Source organism: Lipotes vexillifer, unplaced genomic scaffold, assembly GCF_000442215.2.
Source record: "Lipotes vexillifer unplaced genomic scaffold, Lipotes_vexillifer_v1.1 scaffold1109, whole genome shotgun sequence".
Lineage (NCBI taxonomy): Eukaryota > Metazoa > Chordata > Mammalia > Artiodactyla > Lipotidae > Lipotes > Lipotes vexillifer.
This window is the reverse complement of record NW_006791562.1, coordinates 363661-383484: the sequence shown is the minus strand read 5'-3', so window position 1 is coordinate 383484 and position 19824 is coordinate 363661. Positions and strand designations below refer to the sequence as shown.

The following is a 19824-nucleotide window of genomic DNA, read 5'->3' as shown; positions in this document are numbered from 1 at the left end:
TCAGCAGGATCCTGGCAAAACACATCGAGCTCACTCAAGTACTGCTAGCCGCTGCATAATTCCTCTCGTCCTAGGACAAAGGGAGACCCTCTGCGGCATCCATGGACTCCCCTCTAGTCTGGCTGTATTTCTTGGTGGGTTGACTACAGCCTTCAAAAATGAACAAGATGACTGCCTCCAATCCTGAGAGGGAAGAGGTGAAGATTAAGTGGCACGTCGGACTCTTTCATCATCCTGAGGCCTGACATCCAATCTTGGAACAGAACGAGGAAAATCAAACGAACAAGCAGACAGTACACAGGAGTGATAATAATGCCCTCAGTCCCTCTCCCAGGACTCAGAATCACAGGGATAAGGTTGCTCTCCCAAATTTAAACTCTAAAATCAGTGCCTGAGAGCTCAAAGCAGACACTCCAAGTGACACTGCAGCCTAGGTCTGTGTCCTCTGTACTTGCAGAGAATCCTGAGAGCACCCGTCATGGCCCTGCTCACATTCTTCTGAAATGTTGTCACCCCGGTGCCACCCAGTAGACTGAGAAGCCTCCATTTAGGGACAGAGTCCTAATATCAATCTTCAAATGATGTTATACCCAATGATGCTTGACACGTTTTTATTGAAGCAATTCCTCTCCCCCAAGCCAACAAGACTAAAAAGTAAATTAATTAAAAGAATCAATATGGATAATGAAAGGCAGTGGGTCAGCAACGGAAACAGAGGAGGAAAAGTGTAAAAGATCAAAACGGGTTTTGCCAAGACCCATTCCAGCACTTCCTAAAGGAAGACACGGCATCTCCAACACTGATGTGATACATCTTGAGTGGAGGTTTAAGACCTCAGAGTTTCAGGTATCACTAGATACCCCAAAATCTCCCCTTGTTCTGATTCCAGGCTCCCTGAGGCACCCGCTAGCAATTTCATTTCCCAGGCTCCTTGCCAACAGACAGCATATGAGCTATGCAGCCAACACAAGCGTCCACTCTGTCCACCAGTTCTATTTATTAGTGGAATTTAATAAGGCAAAAAGAAGGTTATTTACTCACCTTCCTGGGGGTTTCTATTCAAGTCAGCCTCCTAGAGTTTAATCAGCTCTGGGACATCTGAAAGTGAGTTTCTGAAGTTGCAAGTCTGAGAGAGAGCCGACCCCAATCCATGATAAGGTTACCAGGTAAATGACACCTTGATGCACCCTCCTGACAACCAGCTAGCTCCTCTGGAGACATCCTGACCTTGCAAACTCCTACAGCAGGGATCCTCGGCCTCAGCGCTATAGACATTTTGAGGCCAGATAATTATTTTTCCTGGGGGCTGTCCTATGCACTGTTGAGCAGCATACCTGGCCTCTACTCTACCCACTAGATGACAGCAGTACACCTCCTCCCAACCCCCCATGGTGTGACAACCAAAATGTCTCTAGATACTGCCAAATGTCCCCTCGAGAACAAAATCATCCCCAGTGGTGAACCACTGCTCAACGAGCAGAGTGAAAAAAACCTCAGACACCTATCTGGAATCTGGAAGTTCAGAAAGGTCAGAATGACAGATAGTACTAATACTTTAGCTGCTGAGAAGGGCTGGGGAAATTTCCCCCAAACACTTATTCTTTTAGAGTTCAGTCCTGGCATGTCTGGTGTCAGACAAGCAAAACTTTGCAAATGAGGAAAGATAAAAGCAAGGTTAACCTTTTGTTGAAACTCAAAGCATGCTTCACACAACGTGAGTCAGGAGTAAAGGTTAGTGATTTTCTCTGAGAGTCTGTCTTATGTTTGCTAATGTTTTTAGTGCCAGAATAACACACAGGGCCCGTGCAGTAATATAGTTTCAAAGATGTGTGGGGCACATCTACAGAGATGTGTAGGGCACATGCCCTACTTCCTGTGGGGCATGGTGCTCTGGCTGGCCACACCCACTCCTAACCAAATCTCACTGATATTCCAGGAAAAGATGCAAATATATATCAGTTTTGTAGTCTCGCCCCTATTCATCATCCACAGACCAATTTTCAATAAAATCAAAGAGTAATGAGATAATACAAATAATAAGAAAAGGTGAAATTTGACCTCACCTCTACCTTGCTTCACTAGTGAGAAGTGTGGTCCAGGGTTTTGCTTAAATAAAATTAAAATATCACAATCAGGCCACCATAATGGAATTTAATGTGCCAGTAAATTATGTTTATATTTAAATCCTATAAAGCAATCAGAATAATACAACACTGTCTAGTTGATTCAGAAAGTAGATTACTAAGAATATCTCCAAATGACTTAGTTTTTCCAAACTATCAAATTTCAAGAAGTACCTTAAGTTAATATGAAAAATCCTTGAATTAACAATGATGTTTTTTCCCTTTATTTTGCTCTGTCCCAAGAAGAAAATGATAACTTCCCAGGGTCTAACATACTCAGGAATTAAAAATAAATTGATAGGTGTTCTGGTCTTCGGAGAGCAAACCAGTAAGTGCTTTCTAAAGCAAGGCCTCTAAATGACATTTGAAAGGTTAATATAAATTATATTTCTCTTGGCCATCCAGAATGAGTGAATGCAATATCCCCAGAAATCCCAAGGGCTGGAAGCACAGGTAACTAAACACCACTGTCCTCTTCTCGGGTTCTATTCCTAGACAACCTCCCCTGGGGAACAGAGGCAGGGAGCAGGCTGCTGCTGAGTCACCTCCAAAGACAATCCACAGAAAGAAAGCCCTGTGGAAGGGTGAGCACCTCATAAGAAAAAGCAGAACCACACAGCCACTGACTTTTGCATGGTCTTCCAGGACTGCCACCATTTCACTTGTCCCAGGAAGGAATACCCTGGTTCCCTCCACCTTGCAGGAGTCCCCCTGCTTTGTGGCTGACTAAATACAGGGGCTCAGCCTGCAGCCAGGAAACAGGCAAATCAGCTCACCCGGGGGTTTTAGACTCTGTGCTTGAGCTTGTCTGTCCCCACGTTTTCAATGGCTGATGCATCAAACATCTACACTAACACAGTGATAAAATAAGCAACTGAAAGCAAACAGTTCTGGGGGGTGCAGGGAAAAAAAACCTATCATGCAATGACAGTAGCAGTAGCAGTCGGTTAAAGGAAACCTTCCGGAGGACACTAGTAATGTGTGTCACAAAATCCCACAGTTTCACATTTTGGAATGTATCCTGAGGAAATAAATCAGACATGTGTCCAAAGATGTAGATATAAGGATGTTCACTGCATCGTTAATTATTCATAAGAGTAAAAAGTCAAAGGCAACCTAAAAGTCCATCAGTAAGAGAATGGTTAAATAGATTAGGAGGTAGCCATGCAATGGAATACTCTGTGGCCATTAAAAACACTCACATGATAATAACAGCTCCACGTACCGAGTCAGGCCCCGCTCTAAGTGTTTGCATGCCTGAAGCCACTTAATCTCACAACACTGGTACAAGTAATATTTTTATTGGATCCATTTTACAGACAGAGAAACTGGTAAATAGAGAAGTTAACTAACTCTCCAGGGTCAACAGCTCTTCAGTGATAGTTTCATGGTTTGAACTCAAACAATAATGCTCTAAAGCTCTTCTCTTATCCACTGTGCTCCACTGCCCATAGATTCATGAATAGATAGTCACAGTATGCTAAGGAAAAGAAGAAAATAATTATAATACAATAGTGTCATGATTCTGATCTTTATAAACTATGTCTGACTTTATAAAATGAAAAAAAAAATCTGTAAGAATATGCACCAAAATGTGAAATGTATTCTCTCTGGATGACGGAATTTGGGTGATTTTTTTCCTTCTACTCTATACCTCCAACATTGTGCAAATTTCTTTACAAGTATTACAAAACACTTAGGAAAAGAGCTGTTTCTACCTGAGAACACAAAAGGTCATAAGCAGCCTTGGTCAGTATTTGGGAAGGGAGGAAAGGGAGTGGGATAGACATTAAGTGAACTTCCAGATCTGAGTGAAAGAGAACCCTCTGCCGACGTGCTGTCCCGTCATTTGTAGGAATCATAAGCTTCTCTGTTCATTCCCGTCTGCTTTAGGGCAGGCCCTGTCCTGGGAACTACGGAGAACAAAACACAACATGGCTCTTGCCCTCAGAGCTTACAGCAGCTTAGAAGAGCTTGGAGGACGGTAAATAGGTAAATCAACAACTGCAACCCAAGGCAGAATATGAACACTAGGGGAGGTACCAAAAAGGTGCTGCAGTTCAGAGGAAGTAAAGGGTCCTCCTCAGATAGGGAAGGAAGGACAACTACATAACCAGGTGTATCAGAGCTGAGCCCTGAGAGTCAGGTCAGATGTGAACAAGTAAAGCAGACAGGTAAGCGTAAGGCTGTTCTCCAAGCAGAGGAAAGAACACGTGCAAAGACATGGAGGCTAAAAAGCTTGTGGTAGGTTCAGAGAGCGGAAAATGGGTGAGTTTGGCCAAGATATAGCCCTATGACGTGGGCTATTTATTTATTTATTTATTTAGCTTAACTTTTTTTTTTTCTTGGCCATGCCCTGTGGCTTGTGGGATCTTAGTTCCCCAACCAGGGATCAAACCCAGGCCCCCTGCAGTGGAAGCTCAGAGTCCTAACCACCGGAGTGCCAGGGAATTCCCTGGGCATATTTAAATAGATTCTTTCTTCTTAGAATATGAAGAATTCTGCCTGTACCGTCCACACCTTTGTGAGCCAGGAGTTACCCAGGTGAGTGGTGTCTCTGTGGAAGGGAAATGGATTGCATGTGGCCAATACAGAGAATCTGCTGAAACAGAGGGACCACACCCCAGGTCTCCTGAACTATTCAGCCACAATGAACCAGTCAGAAAAATTAAAAAAAAAAAAAAAAAAACCCTCTTGGAGTTATCACTGTTCTAGAACATCTGAAAAATTAGAGGCTGCCACCAGGTAGAGCAGTGCACCAGGAACTGCAGTGATCTGAAATGGCTAGATCATCTTTAATGAGTTAATAAAGAAGAACATATACCTGTATTGCTAAGTCATAAATTGGTCTTAGTATTTTGATAACTGTATTTGCATACAATTGGATTCTTTTTACCTTGTGACTTTTTTTTTTTGCATTTAAAAATGCTATTCTGAAAAGTGGTCCATAGGCTTCCCAGACTACCAAAGGGGTCCGTGGCACAAAAAGAGTTGAGAATGCCTTAGCTGGAGATCCTGTCAAAATGTAAGTCACTTCACTTTGCTCCTGTGTTCAACCCAGCAGTGGCTTCCACGTTACTCAGAGTAAAATCCCCCCTCCCCCACCTGACATCTGATTTCATCTTCTACTCCTCTCACTCTCTTTCATTCCCATACTGGTCTCTGTAACAGTCCTTAATCATGCCAAGTGAGGCACATTCCTGCCTCAGGGCCTTTGCACTGGCTGATCTCTGTGCCTAGAACGCTCTCTCTCCAGGTGATTGCATGGCTCCTTCCTCACTTCTCTCAGGTCTTTAGTCAAATGATAGCTTCTCAGTGATGCCTTCCTTGGTTACCCTATCTAAAATATCCCTCGATGAAACTCCAAGCCCCCTTCCTTACTTTATTTTTTCCCCTTAGCATTTGTTAATCCCTAAAATACACATAGAGACATATGCTTTGTTTCTTTATTTTATTTATAGTTTGTTTCCCCACTTGGATATGAGCTCCATGAAAGCAGAAACTTGCCTTATGCATCACTGTATCCCCCAGTGCCTTGAACCTCACATGACACGTATGAGGGTCTTAAAAATTACATGTTGAGTTGACTGATAATCAATTCGTTGGTTTACATTTATCACATAGCTTGGCTACTGGCTGCTTCCATCCCATGTCGAATTTTAAAGTCTTTCTTGCCCACTGCACTACTGGGAGAAAAGAAAAATCATAGCAGATGTGAGTTTGAAATTGTGGCCACCACAGAGGAAAAGTACCTTATTTATCAGCCACTGCAGAAGGGAGATACATTCTTTTCCTTAATAAAAAGAGTTTTACATCAAAGACAAGATAGTTCCAACACACACACACACACACACACACACACACACACACACACAATAAGTTAGATCAAGCTATAGCATAACAAATACAAAAAAAGTAAATGGAAAAATTGGCATATGGCATAAAACCAATAAAAGCACACAAACCCAGACTGAAATAGAAGGGATGCTGGTTGATACGATCACCACACAGATTCCACCTGGCAAATGATAAAAAAGGAAATGGACAGCTTACAAAGGCCTAAGTAAATGCAGGTTATAAATCACCACATGGCCACGGCTTGACTTAACTTGCTGTTGTTAAAATGTAGAATTACCCCTCTAAAGGCACTGCTGCTTACATATCAGAAAACTGCATTTAATGCTGGTAAAATAGGAAGTTCACAGGGTCGTCTTCATAGGCATACAAAGTACCTCACGCCATCCTATACCCTGGGAGCAGGTAGTTTTAATAAGAACAACCTTTTTCTTGTAGGATAATCTGCTAAACAACCAAAGCCAAGACTGGATTCCTTGTAGTTATAAAATGTAAGTCAAGGGTAAATGAAGAAAGTACTATTTTATATCACATACGTCCTTATATAGATAGGCTGAAGGCATTCACATATCAAAAAATAACACAAAATAAAATCTCCCAAACCCCAAATTCCTCTTTGCAACACAGCTGCTTGAAAACATTTTCCACACTCATCCTTCCTTCTTCTGCTACAATATCTACCCTAACTCCGCACTAAGTGTTTTTTGCTAAAGGCATCTTCAGGTGACCAAACCCGGCTGTGCGTGACTCATTCGTCCGAGGCATCTGTCACTGCTGACCTCGCGGCCCCTGCCGTTCACTGACGCCACTTGTCTGGCTACTTATTCTTGGTTTCCTATGAAACTCTGCTTCCTCTTCCCAAATCTTAAATCTGAGGTCACAAAATAAAATACCTGCAGGGGCTCAGCAGGTGCCCAAAATGAGAAAGGAGGTCACCTGGCCATTGTGACAAGCTGGAGAGCACCAGCCCTGCCAAAACAGGACCACTGTCCCTTATCTGTGAGCATCAGGTGGCCAGACTGCCCCACACTGTCAAGAATGCCCACAAATCTTATTTTTATGGGAATTTTCCCAACTTTTTCACTGCTAGCAACTTTGTTGTTAATGTTTTAATACTGTAAGCCAAATCAAACAGATCTGTAGCCTGGATACAATCTGCAGGTCTCAAGTCTGTGTCACCTCCCCACCCCGTGGATACTTCCTCATCCCGCAATTCTTCGCCCTGAAAATTTCACCGAACTCCAGAGGTCAGGTGTGGATCTCCAGCCCTAAGCTTCCTCCTACATTGTGGACTCATGGAACTGCCTACTGGATGTATCCATTCAACTGTCCTAATGGGACCTTGAAATAAACACGTCCACACTTTCCTTTCATCCTCTGCTCCCAAATATCTCTCAAGTCCCTTTCCTTCCCCTCTCTCTCTCCTGCCTCTGCTTTAATTCAGACACTGGGTATTTTTCCATGGTTTACTCCATAGACTTCTGACCGTCCTCCCTGCCTTAGGCCTGTCCCCATTCCCTACTCTCAAATTCATTCTTCAATCCAAGCTAAAGTTACCTTCTAAAATGCACAACCTTAATGTGCTTGATGGCTCCCTTGGCCTTCAGGATAAACTCTGGATCCAGACTGCTTGAGTCTCAATCCCAGCTCCGCCACTCACTAACCATGTGACTTGGGCAAGTCATTTAAGTTCTCTGAGCCTCAATTTCCTCATTTGTGAAACATGGCTACAAAATATCACATAGCACATCGGGCAGTGACAAGGACTAAAAATGAGATAATACAAAGAAAGCTCTCTGTGCTTGGTACATAGTTAATGCTCAATTAAATGTTAGCTGTCAGTATTATTATCATTCCTCATCCATTATCCTCACCTGTCACAACCCAACTCAGACTCTAGAACTGTAAAGAATTACTTGAAATTCTCCACAAGTGCCCCTAACTTCTTACTTGTTTGCTCAGAATGCCCTTCAAGACTCATATTCTCTATCATATTCTTCAAAACCAAGCCCTGACCCCTGACCTCTCCCTACCCTAAAACCAGGTCCCCCCATCCCCCATCCGCCAGTATCTGCCTCCATCTGAGTATATAGCTTGCTGAGCTGCAGTAGAACAATTTCCTCGAAGCCTCCACCATGATCCTGGGAGCTCTTCAAAGGCAGGGCCTATTTTTTCTTAATTTTTGCATCCTTAATGCCCAGCAAGAAACCATGGATGAATGAATGATCTTCTTTCATCCCCAGATCCACCCAAAGAGGCAGGCATTATTATAATCCACCATTTACAGATGAGGAAATTGAGGTTCAGAATGGTTAAGTCCACATGGGAGATGGCAATCCCTGGGCCCAAGCCTGGCTCCCCGAGTGAGGCCCGTGTGGGTAAGCTGGCTGTCTGTCCTCACACACCAGGCTCACGTACTTACAGCAAACTTCACTTTTATCCTATATCCCTAGATAAGTGTGGGAAGAATACACGTAACCTTTATCATCTCATGTTCTTTCTATGAAAAGCTACAAAACATCTTCAAAGGTCATTGTATAGAGCACAGGTGTTCAATATGAGGGTCACAATTTTTTTGTGCACTTTTCTCAACAAAGTATGTACAGTCTTCCTGACTGTAGATAGTCTCTAAAGCTAAGGTTCAAATTCATAGGCAAGAGCATAGACTCTGTACTTAGCCTGACTTGATTTGAATTCCAATTCTGCCACTTTCTAGTTCTATGACTTGGGTAAATTATTAAAATCTCTCATTGATGTTTCCTTATCTGTTGCTAGATACATAGATTAGATAGATAGATAGATAAATAGATAGATAGATGAACAAGAAATATAAGATAAAATAATACCTACCTCAAAGTATTAATGATGAGAAACAAATGAGTTATTATGTATATCACATTTCGAGCAGTACCCAATACTTTATTTATATAAGTATATTGCCAGAGCCCTGAGTGTCATCTGAGTAAGAACTGAAATTCTAAATACACAGCGGTCGCCCCATCTCTTTGATGCTATTTTCACACAAGCACACACACACGCCCAGGTAGACACACCTGCAGCCAGGATCACCTGCGGCGACATTGGGAGGCCCGCAACGTTCATTGTACTTCCCTCGTCCCCTTTCAGCAAACACCATCCTGTGTTTGCCCTGTTCCCCTTTCAAAACCAGTAGAAAAGGCCATGAGATGAGTCTTCATGCTCTGGTGTGAAGTAAGGCCTTCGGACACTTCCCACGTCACCGGAGGCCCTTTGGATACAAACAACAACCAGGTGGCTCACTAGCAAATCCAATGTGCGTCAGTCAGAAGGCTATCTGAAGCTCTCAGGACCAAAGAGAAGTCTGAAGAGCCACACCTGGCAACAGACAGGAGCCAGGGCACTTCTGAAGGACATGGAAACAGAAACAACTGATAGAAGAAGACGTCTGGTTAGGCAGAGCAAGGAACACGTCAGTGGACTCTTCCGTCCTCCAGTCCCTCCACTGACAGAGCACCTGATAGGCTGGGCAACGTCACCTGCCCACCCAATGGCTGGACAGGGAAATCCTTAACACTTACCATCCCACCAAAACAACGTTCAAACAGGGAGGAATAATTACCCAAAGGAAATTATGGGGCTGCAGGAAGTGGAAGCAGATGTGTGGCCAAAAATTCCATTCAACCTTCCCAGAGAGATCTCTATTCTTGACCTTAAAATATAAAGATAAAGAATGTAGAAGTCTAAGGAACAGGTCAAACTAACTACCTGGGTGATAGAGGCCCCGCTCTAATGCACCCAAATCCCACTAGTAGACGAGTCAGTGACAGCATCTTGCCCCCCCTTCTCACTGACACCCCTTCCGCCTCCGCAGGCAGCCAGAGAGACTTTTCTAAACTACAAGTCAGAACGTGTCGTTTAGATAAAGCTTCAGTGGCTCCCCAGTGCGTTTGGGATAGAGTTCAGACTCCTCCACTGATGTCAAAGCAAGAACATCCCTGCCTGCCTCTCTGACGGCTGCGTCTCCCAATCTACTTCCAACCCCTCTGCCTCAGCCCCATCAGATTCTTTCCCATCCCCAACCTTACGGTTCACTCTCTTTCTCATTGAAGCTGTTCCCTCTGTTCCCTTCTTTTCCAGCTGGCTCCAGTTTTGTCTTCAAGAAATCAGCTCCAATGTCACCTCTTCCAGGACACTCCCCTTTGAGGTACTACACGTGTGCGCACGTGCACACGCGCCCACATACACATCTCACACTACATAGGTACCACCCTCCATGCTTGCAGAACCGAACCAGATTTGTAAGCAATATCACCAATACACAGTGGTATCAGCGTCCAATACACAGCAGAGAAGTGGGAGAGATGTTTGGTGGAAGCATAACTAAATTAATGTTCTGCATGAGAGTAAAGACAAGGATTTTCCCGCTCAAAAGAGTGGCGAAGGCTGCTTGGAAGGGGCCTTCACATCATACAGTCTTTCCTGGAGCCTCCAGGACAACAGGATGAGAACGCCTGACCAAGCTATTGTTTCTACCTAGTCTGCACACCTGACACATTATGGTCTTTCCAAAGGATTGTAGAAAAGTATTTATTGCTGCTAGGAGTCACAGATTTTGCCAAATCATAAATCCTCAGCATGTTTACAACAAAACTCTGAAACAGCCAAATGTCTGTTGCTGTAGTAAGTTGCCACAGTGACGATTTATTTCATGGTGTGCAAAAAGAAGTTTCACTTAACATTTTAAATATGATGTTGGCTTATAGAGCACCTAATAAATATGATGGCTTATATAGCACCTAATAAATATGATGGTTTATAGAACACCTAATCCATTATTTGGAAGGGAGAAAAAATGTTTGTATGCTTCACAAACATCCACATCCAGCTCCTGAAAACCATCCTGAGAGGATGATTTTGCTTCACCATGCTTTGCCCAGAACTATCCGCTATGACTAATTCCATACTTTATCAATATGAAAACCTTATAAAATAATGAGATCCCCTGTGATGCAAGTCAGAAAGTTTTCAATTTGACGTATTAAAATAAATTTTCACACCTCTCCTTTCTCCAATCTACATCCTATGTGTGCTCGCCTCTCTCTGAGTTTCCAAGTTCTCCATACAGTGCAGAATGAGGTGGGATAGAACAGGAAGGAAGAAAAGGAGAGCCCCCAAGCCCTCCAGTGAGCGCAGCAGTAACATGTGACAGTAGGACAGAGCCCCAGGGACAGCTTTCAGCACAGCCTCTGGAGGGGTGCAGACTTTCCTTCTGAGATGTTGGAAGGAAGTCCTCATTCCATAGTAAATAAAAATGCATGCTTGAGAAAAACAAATGATACGATAGTTCTTTTTTTTAAGGAGCCACCTAGTTCTTTCATTTGAAATCATAGATAAGCAATATATGGAATTGCTAAAGTTCAAATTCAGATAATATTAGAGGAAAAGAGACTAAAACATATAACACAACCAAAAATTAACTTGGCTGGAGATTTATTCTATAGCAGTAGTTCTCAAAGTGTGGTCAGGAAACTCTGAGGTTCCTAAGATCCTTTAAAGTATTCATGAGGTCAAAACTATTTTCATAATAAACTAAGATGTTATTTTCCCGTTTCTCATTCTCTCACAAGTGTCCTATGGAGCTTTCCAGAGGATGTATGATGTTTGAAAACAACAGACAATAGAGAAGCAACTCTGAGAATTCCATTGTGTTCTATTAATCCGGACAGTAAATAAATTTGTAAAAGTGTAAAACAATGCCACTCATAATTTTGTTGTTTAAAAAAGCTAGTTACTGGGCTTCCCTGGTGGCGCAGTGGTTGAGAGTCCGCCTGCCGATGCAGGGGACGCGGGCTCGTGCCCCGGTCCGGGAAGATCCCACGTGCCGCGGAGCCGCTGGGCCCATGAGCCCAGTGGCCGCTGAGCCTGCGCGTCTGGAGCCTGTGCTCCGCAACGGGAGAGGCCGCAACAGTGAGAGGCCCGCGGACCCCCAAAAAAAAAAAAAAAAAAAAAAAAAGCTAGTTACTTTTCATTAAAATATGCCATTTATGTTAACATGTTATGAGATGATTAGTGTTGTTTTTAATGAATTAATAATTAAATACTTTGAAACGCATCTATTTTCATTTCTAATATAAATATTGACAGATATAACCCACATTAACAAAAGCTCTTGGGGGGTTCTCAATAACTTTTAAGCATGTAAAGTCCTGAGAGAAAAACACTTGAAAACGTTATTTCGTAGCACTGGAATCTCAATTTCTCCTTCCAAATTTTTTACCATCTCAACCATTTTGAAGTGTACAGTTCAATGGTATTAAATGCATTCATGATGTTGTGCAACCATTCACCTTGCAAAACTGAAACTCTGTACCCGATACGGTACTTTTTTGTGGATTTGTCTATTTTGCCCAATCAGCTAAGCGGCCCACACTAACAGGCACCCTTCCTGCTCTAGGCTGTGCGTCTGAGAAGATGGGCGTGTGGGGCAGGACCCTGTCCCCAGGACACAGAGCTCCATCCCCTCCCGTCTACACCACACAGTCTTGCACATCCACTACTCAAAGCCATCTACTGCCCCACTCCTTAGGACTTAATTCTGCATTCGTGGGGCACTCTGAAACCTAACCCTGTTGCCTAATAACGCTTAAGTGGGAATTATTTCCGAATTGCTGACACTAACTTACAAATGAAGGATTGTAAAACAGGGCTTGCTGGCGTGCAACTGTTGATATGGGTGATAGGAGCAACTGGTAAAAAAGCAAAGCCAGGGGAGTTTAGGGCCACATTATATAACTGTACATCCTACTGGATACTCTCTACTTCAAAGTGCCATATAAAAGACACAAGATGAGAAGGCAAAGTGTGCTGCACCTTCCACATTTTAAGTCTGGAGGAGCTGGGAAAAGAGAACTCAGTGCTCATCACCAAAAGGAGGCACCATTCTGACATTTGATTTCTATTTAGATCCAGAAGCCTGTGGAAACTGCTCAAAGGTGAAGCTCTCAGGCCACATATGAACTTTCATAAGATTCCTATTTTTGCGTATTTGGAGAGCCTACACGGTAGGATTTGTGATTTAAGGAGATGATAATGTATGGGGATATTGATATCGTTTTGCACCTCAGCATAGATGATAGGTAGATAGATAGACAGATAGATAGATAGATAGATAAACACTGTCACATATGACACCTTTATTTACACATTTAGCACAGAGAAGACAAGCTTCACCAAGAAGGCTCAACCTTGAAACAGCCTAGGGGCTATATCTTGGCCAGGCAAAAACAGCTCATGACCAAGAGATGGAGGCCGGGCAGAGGTCTAATGTCAGTGGCCTCATGAGGGTTCCACGCTTAGAAAACTGGGATCTTAAAAACCCACAAGAAAACACTACCCAGAGGTATGATTTACTGACCTCGATGACAAAAGTGCTGAAATACTTTTGCCAGAACCCAGACGTGTCCAAATCTGCAAACCACGATCTTTAACCACGGAGATCTCCCATCTCTTTAGCCAAATAAACTCTTTACCTTAAGTAAATCACAGGAGATGATTTTAGGTTCACTTTGGCAGGCCACTCAGGGCTTAGGAAAGCCAAACCAGTTCATAGAAGAATGTAAGTAAAAAAATATAAACATGTTCAAGCCCAAAATGCTAGTCTGCTGATATCCTTTTATCTCAACACACTAATTATTTGTCAGGATATAAGTCACCATTACTGAAAGAAGTCTTCAAAAGGCCTCTGAACCAATGTTTGGAGTAATTTTCAATTATATGGTCCCGTTTATGCTCTCCTTACAAGTATAAATGGGTCACTGGGAACCCCACCGCTCCTTCAAGACTCCATCAGGCTATCTGTGATGTTCCTTATTGATCTTTAGGCCAACATGTTCCACTAAACATGGGCTCCCAGATGACGGACCATATGTTGCTCTCTTGCATCTTTTTACAAGATACCAGTGTAAAGAGGAAGAGTCTCCTGTGACGAGGAAGACCTGGTAAAGGAGGATTCCACTGAAACACAGAAAACTGGCCTCTAGCCATGCCTCAGGCTCCCCATTGGGCCTCGCCCCCATACATCTTGGAGAGGCTTGCATCTCCTCACCACCACGCTGATCACTGATTTCTCTCCATTTAAGGCAATTCGAAAGCAGCTTACCGGTGATCATCAAGGACCAAATGCTTAGAACCTCGCCACAAATGTTCCCACATACCCACTCCCAGATCTCCTAATTCAATTTATATAAACAATCCAAATTAACACATATAAATGACATTATGGAAGAAGAATACTCATAGAAAGATTATCTAGTTTTTTAATCATAACATTTCCAGGCTGTGGGGAAAAAAAAAAAAACAGGGAAGGACAAGTGATACGCTTAAACTTACCCAGCAATTGGAGACAGAGTCAGACAAATGTCTAACCTTCTAGAAGTGCTAGTACGTACCACGTAACCCCACATACAGAGATGGGTATGTGTTGGTTTATCGAGGACCTGGACTCAGCTCCCTAACATCAGCCGCGGTCGCCTTCCACATAGACGGACATAAATGCAAACCCTCCCCTGCACTCACCCTGTCTCTGTTTTGTTTCATAATCAACCTGTACCTGTACCACTTCCTCACCCCCCATTCGTTCTCGCTCAGTCCAACCTGGCTTGAGGTTCCACATCCCCAGCACGCCTCTAACTAGGCTCCCAACTGCCATGCTGGAACCTCTCTAATCTTTTCTTCTTTAATATCGTTTTCACAGCCTTCACAGGTGATCTTCTAGAAACATAAGCTGACACTCCCCTGCCGCTACTCCATTAGCTCTTTCTCGGAGCCCTCGGGATAAACTCTAAGGTCCTGAACTTGGCTCAAAGCACACAGCGTGATCTGGCCCTTGCCCTCCTCTTCCAGTGCCCCGGCCAGTTCTCCTGGAGTTCCTCCAACTATCAATCCTCATTCCTGCCTTAGAATCCTCACACCGTGCAGCCCAGAAATCTTTTTCTCTGCCTTTTCATGTGATAAACTCTTCTCTATCCCTCAGAAGGAGACGTCTCTTCCTCAGAAAGGTCTTCCCAGCTCCCGCATCTAAACTAGCACCCTCCCACCCTTGCTACTCTCCCGGATGAAGTTCTTTAGAACATTTGCCACTGCTCAGATGTTTGCATTTATTTGTTTAACGTCTGTCTCCTACCCAGCCCCAGCCTTGTACATAATATGGGGTAAGTACTCAAATACTTGTTGGATAAATGCTTGTGCATAATTGTATATGTAACGAGGACATATACAAGACCACAGAAGTTAATCATTAAGTCAACATTGGTGAGCATCTGCTGGGTGCTCAGTTGAGCTCAGCTGATCTGCTCAGGACCCCAGCAGGATGCTTCATTCGATGGGAACTTCGGCAAGCACACTGTAGCCAGCTGCTGTCAACATTAACTGCTGTTCTGTAACGTTACTGCCTAAAAGGGGGGCTTGGGCCTTTATCATTCAACGCTTGTGCACTTAAAGACAATTTTATAAGGTATCTACTCCAAGCAAACCATGGTGCAACAAGGAACTCTGCTCAATATTATGTAGCAACCTAAATGGGAAAAGAATTTGAAAAAGAAGAGATACATATATATGCATAACTGAATCACTTCGCTGTACACCTGAAACTAACACAACAGTGTTAATCAGCTATACTCCAGTATAAAATAAAAAGTTAAAAAAAATAATTTTTTTAAAAAAGCTGCTTGCTTTCTCTGCCTCTTACACAATTCTGACCAACAGGAAGTAAGCAGAAATGTGCTGGAAAAGCTTCTGAAAAAAAAAACAAAAAACCCACCATGATGCAAGGCTCCTCAGGATTCCAGAAAGAGCAAGACCCCCTTGCCCACAAAGAAAAACACTACAACTTAATCTAGGAACTACTTATAGCTTAGCAAGAAGAGTTTACTTTTATGAGGGGTAGGTGTGTGTGTTGCAAAGTTGCAGAGGGTGATCTAAAGAAATGATAAAGGAAAACAAGGATGGAAATTCTTCTGAATCAGCTTCTACATTTGACTGCACATCCTAAACGTCATTGATGTGCTCATCGCAATTGGGATTTCTCTCCGAGTTTCACCTACCCTGTCACTGAATGCAAAATAAAATGACAACAGTAAAAAGTACTTTCTTCTCCTTCCCTGCTCCAACTAAGCACCCTGACTAGCCAAGAGCAATAACTAAAAGCCAGCTTCACGATGAAATTCAGACTCCACCACCTCCAAGGACCCCAGAGGGCACATCCACTGCCCTCCTTTGTGAGACACAAAGATGGTGGACTTGGCCCACAATCTTTATGATCTGTCTCCTTTCTTCCCAACTAGCTGGGCAGAATTCCATTGGAAAGAGGATAACTTTGGCAAAAGAAAAAAGAACATTTTTCTTGCATAGTTTTCAAGTTTCTTTCCAAGGGGAGACAGGGGGCCAAAAAGTCGCTTGGTAACAGCAAGCCACCTCTCCCTGTCACCATTCAACAAGCCCAGTCTGAGTCCTATTAAGCACAGGGCACACTGTCAGGGCTATAGGGATAAACAAAAAGGACAGAATCTCACAGTGGTTCCACAGCCAGATTGCCAGGGATAGAATCCTGGCTTTACATCATCCTCATTATGTGACTTTGCACACGATACTCATTTGTCTCTTTTTTCTCATCTACAATAGGTTAATTCATGGAGGCAGAGGTCAGAGTTATGTAGCCATAAGCCAAGGAATGCCCGGAGCCACCAAAAGCTAGAATAGGCAAAGAACAGATTGCCCACAGAACCTCTGGAGGGAGGGTACCCCTGTGGGTAACCTTGATTTGGGACTTCCAGCCTCCAGAAGTGTGAGAGAAATTTTTCTGTTGTTTTAAGCCAATAAAATTAAATTAAAATGGGATAATAAAAGAGCCTACCTCCTAGGGTTGTCATCAGGATGAAGTGAATTAATACATGGAGAGCTTTCAGCATAGTGCCTAGTACAGGGTAACAACAATGTCAGATGCCTACATCCTTGCAGCTAAATAGACTGAGGCTCAGAGAAGCAAAGTGACTTATGTTGAGTCAAGGAGCCATAAGCAGGTAGAAATCAGGCTAGAGCACAGGTCCCCAGTCCTAGTAGGTTTTTCACACAAGTGGCACCCAGGCAGATCTACCTTCCTGACACTTGATCAGTAGAGACAATAAGCACGCCCACCTGCCCCTCTGCCTCACCCCACCCTGGATAGCTGTCCTCGCCTGCCAGTGAGACCTCAGGCTCAGCCCCACCCTGCGGTCTCCCATCAGGCTCAGAATGCCCTGCAGGGGCTCCATCTACTGCTGGCTCCCACTGAAACACTGTGACCAAGAAGGGAAACCGCACTTCCCAATGGGGGTGTCCTGAGGATTAAATGAGATAATGCCTGGAAAAGTGCCAAGCAGCATAGCTGGCATATGGAATCCAGACAATAAATATCATCTATAAAAAAAAGAAAAAAAAGAAAGAAAGAAAGAAAGAAGGCTTCCCTGGCCGTCCAGTGGTTAAGACTCCGCACTTCCACTGCAGGGGACCTGGGTTCAATCCCTGGTCTGGGGAACTGTGGAACTAAGATCCCGCATGCCTCTCATGGCGAGGCCAGAAAAAAAAAAGAAGTGGAGGAAAACCCTTGTGATGCCTGCTGTCTCTCGGAGCTGACGCACATCCCAGCCCCAAATGCCAGACAGGGCAGATGGAGATCTCTGGTAGAACAGAGGGAGACAGGGTCTGTGAAGGATTACAGTGAAGGGCAAAATCCACTGAAGACAGAGGAGGTGGCTGAAGTGCCCACTCTTCCCCTACTTTTTTAAAAATAATAATAATAAGGAAGAAGAAAAAACTTAACTAGTGCTTTGCTGGCAAACTCAAGTGTCAGAGCATTGGCTTCCAACCTCCCAATTTGCTCTCGCACACTTAACCAGCAAAACCTTAGCTTTGCTGTATTCATTAATGGCTTTTTTGTTCAGGCTGATTTTCCAGGTAATGATGGCTCAGACACAAGCCTGAGTCCACACGGATGCTGCAAGTCTCCTTAAAATATTCACAACATGCTCTGGCTTCAGAATTCTTGAGTACTTCAGTATCATCTCCTCCCTACCCTAATATTGACAATTCCTAGTTCTGAAATGGCTAATTTAATATTAGAACAGGAGAAGGAACGAATCTGGTGAGGAAAACCGGAATAGACTGGGAGGCAGAAACTTCACCATGCTCTGGGTATGACCAAGGACTGGCCCAGCCACTGTGGGCTGGTTGTAGATACACTCTGAGTGAATCAGTGCCTTCAAGCAGTTTACAGCAGAGGTAGAATGAGGCCTGCCCAGTACACCAAGTTCAACCACAGAATCAATGCCACCCTCTCTCAGCCTGAGACATGTGGGGAGGGAGGCACTAGGGCATCTGACTTTAGCAAGCGGGCAGGTGCTCAGGAAAATGCTTGCTTCCTGTTTACCTGGGCAGGTATTTGCAAGTAGTCTAGAAAGGGGAGCAACTAGGGGTAACCTACACAGTTCTAAGCCAGCGCTTATGCAAATCACTTAAGCAAATACATGCAAAGGGAGGGGAAGGTTTCCCATACGGTTTTTCTCACCTGCTCCTCTCTCGGAGGGTGACATGAAAGACAAAAATCAAGAGTCTACTCTCCAAGAGGGAGAGGAGAAACACCCCACCACCACGCCCCAGCATCAGACCAGGGCCCCAGGGCCATTCTCGCGGGTGGAGGTATTTCTTTGCTGCCGTCCACCCCAGTCGTGGGCTGCCTCAGTTAGACTACCGGCTCAGTGTCCCCCGCCGAGACGCTGGAGACACCAAGGGCACAAACGACAAGAGGCAGAGCCGGGGAAGCGGCGCGGGTGGCGGTTCGGCGTGATCCCTGCAATGCGAAAGGCGCCCAGCCCGCCTCGCCGCGGCCCCTGCCGGCAGGTCTGCCTCGCTCGCCAGCCCATTCACCTGCAGAAGTCGGGCAGCCACCCAGAGAGGCGCGGGAAAGGAAAGTTCCCGACCCCGAGGCTCCCACTGCCATCGCTACCACTGATCCAAACGCAGTCTGCGGGCCACTCAACACGGGCCCTGCAAGCCCCAAGCCGCTCGCACCCGGAGCGCGCCGGCAGTCCCTGGGCGCAGCGCGGCACCAGAGCAAGGGCCCTGGGTGCGCTCTTCCCAGCAACTGTCGCGGGGCGCCTCGCACCGCTGCAGGGCAAAGGGGAGGGGAGAATGACAGGGAGGAAGGCGGAGCAGGCGGCCTGGGAAGCACTTACGTTCGTTCGTCAGGAAAGCGCCTCCTCTCGAGGAAGAGAAGGAACGGCTTCCCGGCTAAGGAAACGCCCCAGGGATGCCCCTCCGCGAAGTGCCGCCTTTCCCCGGCTCCTCGATTCTCCCGCCTCCATCCGTCCTCCACCCCGCGCTCAAGAGCGGATTCTAGACACCCTCCCTGCGGCTTTCCGAGGCACCCAGACACTGTCTCGGCTGCCAACAGCCGGCGCAACAGGCGGAGCCTTAGGACTCCAGCAACGACGGGTCTGGGGACTGGAGGATGGACAGCGCCAGAGACAGGCGCCCAGCAGGATGCGAAGTCCCCTGCGGGGTCGTGCACCCGTGACCTGGGCCACGGCGGGGCTGGGCAGCAAAAGGCGGGGAAAGTTGCGGGGTCACACGGAGAAGTCTCCCGAGCGCAGGGGGCGGAGGGGACACAAGCAGGTACCTGCAGGAGTCCCGGCGGCTCTGGCTGGCTCCGCTCTGCGACGCCGCCCGCCGGCGCTGCAGGGATCAGGCCTTTCCGCGCGGCCCTGCGCCCGCCGCGGCGGCGGCGAGGAGAGCCGGGCGGCCCGCGTCGGTCGGTCTGTCCGTCCCGCCCGGCAGG

The 19824-nt window shown here is 45.2% G+C and overlaps 1 protein-coding gene across 1 annotated transcript in view; it reads right to left on the bottom strand.

The window, feature by feature from the left end:
• KCNS3 (potassium voltage-gated channel modifier subfamily S member 3) overlaps positions 1 to 19812 on the bottom strand; it is a 33590-nt gene extending 13778 nt beyond the window's left edge. The window contains exon 1 of the mRNA XM_007464463.1: positions 19666 to 19812. The gene's annotated coding sequence lies outside the window, so the exon portion shown is untranslated. The remainder of the gene's footprint in view (positions 1 to 19665) is intronic.
• Between the last annotated feature and the right edge of the window lie 12 nt (positions 19813 to 19824).